Source organism: Pteropus alecto, unplaced genomic scaffold, assembly GCF_000325575.1.
Source record: "Pteropus alecto unplaced genomic scaffold, ASM32557v1 scaffold22, whole genome shotgun sequence".
NCBI lineage: Eukaryota > Metazoa > Chordata > Mammalia > Chiroptera > Pteropodidae > Pteropus > Pteropus alecto.
The window spans coordinates 5,924,114-5,929,081 of record NW_006434839.1 but is presented as its reverse complement, the minus strand read 5'-3'; positions in this window follow the sequence as shown (position 1 = coordinate 5,929,081).

Here is a 4,968-nt window from a genome sequence, read left to right as displayed (position 1 = left end):
CCAGCCCTTGGCAAACACCACTCTACATCCAGTTCCTATGAGTTCAATGTTTTCAGATTCCATATATAAGTGAGATCATATAGTATTTGTCTTCCTCTGTCTGACTTATTTAACTTCGCCTAATGCCCTCAAAGTCCATCCCTGTTGTTCACAAAAGCAATATTTTTTTCTTTCTTATGGCTGAATAATATTTCATTATCGCGATTTCTTTATTCATTCATCCATTGATGGACACTTAGGTTGTTTCCACATCTCGGCTATTGTGCAAATAACTCTTTGAAATTAATAATTTCATCTCTTTTAGATACATACCCAGAAGTATTGCTGAATCATATGGTAGTTCTATTTTTAATTTTTTGAGGAAGTTCCATACTGTTTTCCGTAGTGGCTGCACCAGTTTACATTCCCACTAACAGTGCATGAGGGTTCCCTTTTCTCCACATTCTTACCAACATTTATCTGTCTTTTTTATAAGAACCATTCTAACATACATAAGGTGATATCTCATTATGGTTTGGGCTTGTATTTCCCTGATGATTAGTGATGTTGAACGGTTTTTCATGTACTTGTTGGCTATTTGTATGGCTTTGGAAAAGTATCTATTCGAGTCCTCTGCCCGTTTTTTAATTGGATTGTTTGTTGTTTTCCTATTGTCGACTCCCACCTTTAAATTTTGCATAAATCTTACTCCTTTTTTATAGTTTTATAAACTGTGATTACGTCCTTAAAAATGTGTTGGTTAGGTTTGCCTATTTTGAAAGTGATATAAGTGGAATCTTACTGTATTTTTCCATGATTAGCTTTTCTTGACTCAGCATTCTATTTTTGAGATTCATTCATGCAAAAGCATGGAGCTGTAGTTTGTACACCATGAGAATATGCCACGATAGGTTTATGAGATGTCTGAGTAGATGACCTTTAGCAGGGTAAAGAAGTTTGCTTCTATTTTGAGTTTGCCAAAAGATTTTTATCATGAAACAATTTTGAATTTATCAAATATTTTTCTATTTGAATGCATACATATACTTTTAATTTATTAACATGGTGGATGACAGTAATGGTTTTCTAATGTTAAATCAACATTGCGCTCCTGTGATAAAATCTCAATGATCATTCTTATATACATTATTGAATGTGGCTAAGTATATTTTGTTTAGGATTTTTGCATAAGTGTTTTTCAGTGAGATCGATCTGTGATTTTCCTTTCTTCCAGGATGTTAGTGATTTCGGTGTCACAGCTGTGCTGGCTGCATAAAATGATTTTCAAAGTATTCCCTCTTGTTCTGTTTTCTGGAAGAGCTCTTGTGGGATAGGCATTGTCCGTATCTAGAATATTGTGATACATGACAACGCTCCCCTAAGTCATCTTGGTCTGGTATTTTCTCTGTGGCAAGATTTTTAACTAGTTATTCAGCTTTGTTAATGGTTATAGAGTTCAGAAGTTATAAGACTCCTAAGCACTGCTCTGGCTGCCTCCCAAAAGTTTTGATATGTCATTTTTTTAATTTTTTTATCTTTATTTTTTTACCCTTCTGCACGTGTTTTCTATTTTATAGTAGGAGGCAGACTCTAGAGTCAAATTGCCCACTTGCAGACCCAGCTTCGCCATTTTTTAGCCGCTGTGTGACCTTGGGCAGATTGTCTACGCTCTCTGTGCTCCAGTTTCTTCATCTGCAAATGGGATAACAATAGGATCAACCTTCAAGGATTAGTTAGAAGATTAAAAACATATACCACACCTATAAAATATTGCTAGAGATATGATTAATTTATAAAGTGCTATTATATGACGTTTGCTGTTATTTTTGCTCTTTAACCCTTCTGTTAATTGCATATCTGTTTTAAAACTTCCAAATATGTGTCTGTGGGGAGGCCGTTGCTAGTTAATTTTTTTGGTTAACAATTTTATAATTTTCTTTACGTGTGATCACAGAATGTAATCCATATGACACCAATTCATTGAAATTTGTCGAGGCCAGCACTTTGGCCTCGCAAAGCATTGGTTTTCATAAATGTTCCTCATGTGCTTATAAATACATGTTCTTGGGGAACAAGATCAGTCATTATGTTGTTCATACCTATACCCTTGCTAATTATTTTGTTTACTTGATGTAAGAAAAGGGTGACTATTTTGAGCAATCTAGGAAGACTTGTTTGTCTAGAAAAACAGCTCTTTCTGAGTGTTTTATAAAGTTTTCTCGTAACAGGCATTTTGTGTTTGAATAGTTTTAGGTTTACAGAAAAGATTTGATGACAGAGCCCAGTTCTCATATACTCCACATTTAGTTTCCATTGTTAACATACTATATTAGTATGGCACATTGGGCATAATTAGGTAGCAAATATTGATAAATTATTATTAGCTAAAGTCCAGACAGGAAGCATTTGAGATCTTGTTCCCTGGCATATTGTTGTCAGTTTGGCTCAAATAAACTCTCATAAAAAAATAAAAATAAAGTCCAGATTATTCCAGCGTTCTTAGTTTTTAACTGACGTCCTTTTTTCTGACTCAGGATCCCATACACTTAGTCATCGTGTCTTTCCTCTCCTCCTGGTTGTGACAGCTCCTCAGACTTTCCATGTTTTTAATGACCTTGACAGTTTTGAGAAGTATCGGTATTGGTTGGCTATTATGTTCTTCAGTTACGTCAGCTTTCTCTACTGTTTTCTCATGATTCGACTAGGGTTTTTGGTTTGGGGGATGGAAGATCATAGAGGTAAATTGCCATTCTCATCACAGCATGCCAAGAGCACATATTATTAACGTGGTCTCTCTGTCGATTTAACTTTGATCGCCTGGTGATAAAGTTGTATACATGTGGCAGTCACTTTAATTTTTATTATAATGGAAAGTCATTGTTAATAATATTTTAATGTAACGCAATAGACGAGAATCCAGAGACTTTAAATTTCTACTTAACTGTCTCTGTGAGTTCTGTCTGGTCACTTGACCTCTCTGATCCTCGACTTTTGTTGTTATTGTAAAATCAAACAGTTGTTGGGCTGGGGCATGCCAATCTAAACGTATATTCTTTTGCAATACCATTCCCATGTTCGTAGTTACCTCTGAAATGCTTTCTAAACAATATGGAGTTCTAGGTTTACAAATCGTGGTGGCCAGCCTCCTTGGTGTCCCCGTGACTTAGGTTCCATCTTTGGTGGAACTGACACGGTGTGACTTCTGAGATTAGAAAATGACATTATGGCTTCCGCTTTGTGCTCTCGGGTCACTCGCTCAGAGAGAATCAGCCACCATGTCATGAATACGACAGCAGCTTTATGCAAAGGTACCTGTGGTGAGAAACTGAGGCCTCCTGCCAACACCCAGTACTAAGTGGCCTGTGACTGAGTGTGCCATATTGGATGGAATCAAACCCTCCAGCCCAGTCGAGCCTTCGCGTGATGATTCCCGGCCATCATAGTCACCGCCACCTCATGAAAGACCCACATCCAGAACCACCCGGCTAAGCCACTCCAGAATTCCTGAACTCCAGCAACTGTATGAAAAAAGAAAAAAAATGCTTATAGTTGTTAACAAACATACAAACAAACAAACAAACAAAAGGTTGGATCCCAAGGCTTTGAAACTGTGTTCCAGGGCCCTCATGGTTGGGAAACTCTGTGCGTGACCTATTGACTAGCTTAGTTCCCAGACTCTTTCCTCATTTAAGCCACTGCAGCAGCTCTGCCTTTATCTGATTTATATACTGATGATCCATGCAGGATTTGAAGAAAGGCGTCTGCTACCAAAAATAGGTTGGAAAGGGAAACATCAGATAAAATGACCCCTAACTGATGATTTCACCTATCAGTATGAAAAAAATACTTCTTACAAACACACGGACTGTCTTCTTCGGGGCTCGTTCTTCTTACCAGCAGGCACAGTCCTCAACAAGGTTGGAAACAGAAGTCTATGATGTGCTGCTCACTGCTGACTATGTCAGACACTGCCTTTCCTGTGAGTGGGGGTGGCAGAGGCCAGGCCACGGACAAAGCACTGTTCCTGCAGACGTACAGGCCTCTGAGCATAGCCCCCACCAGCCACCATCTGCTGGCTGCGAGGGGACGGGGGCTCTGTTTCTGTTGCTGACATTTGATTATAATAATAATGATGATTTTGACAATGATGGCTAGCATGTACCGAGTGCCGTGCGTGAGGCCCGGGGTACGGGTTGTACCTTCATAATCTCATTTAATCCCCTTGACTGCAAGGAGAAAGGCATTTTCTAGCTCAAAGAAATAGGTGTTGGTAGGTTAAATAATTTACCAGAGTCATGGATTAGGAAGATAAAGCTGCAATGAAGACTCAGTCTGTCTAGATCTATAAGACCCTCTGCCACCCTTTCATGTATTTTAGGCCACTCTTCAGAACTGGGTCTGAAATACATTGATTCACACTGAGTTTTTCATCGCTGTTATAAGAGAAGCTCTTCGTTCGTTCACTCACTCATTCTTGCAACTGACATTGACAGCCTACTCTGCGCCCACGTGCTGTTTTAGGCCCTGCAGACCGAAGGGCTTCACTGCAGCAGAGCTAGAAAATGCCTTCAAGGGACAGAAAGACTAGGTGTGACCTGGAACTGGATCCCAAAGAGCCGTGACCACCCAAAGACAGTTTCTCTAGGAATAGCCCTTCTAAGACTGTCTCCAAAGACAGCCTTTTTCTGTCCCCAAAGAAAGTCCCTCTAGTCCCTCTGGGAAGCCTGCCTGGGCTGTGCTTCTCCCGGCTGGGCAGCACACAGGGTCTGCTAGCCAGCACCATAGACACTGCACGAAGGCAGGTCGCTCAGGCATTGTGTCAACACAGGGGGCTTGGTGTTGAGTCCTCGCCCTGTGAAGTCGGCCCTTGAGAAGCTGCTGTTTGAAATCAAGTCTGCTGCAGCACTGCTCAGATATTTTCAAGTGCAGGTCATAACCACCCATGCGATCTAATATTTAGTCCCTTCTTTCAGTTGGTCTCGTTACCTT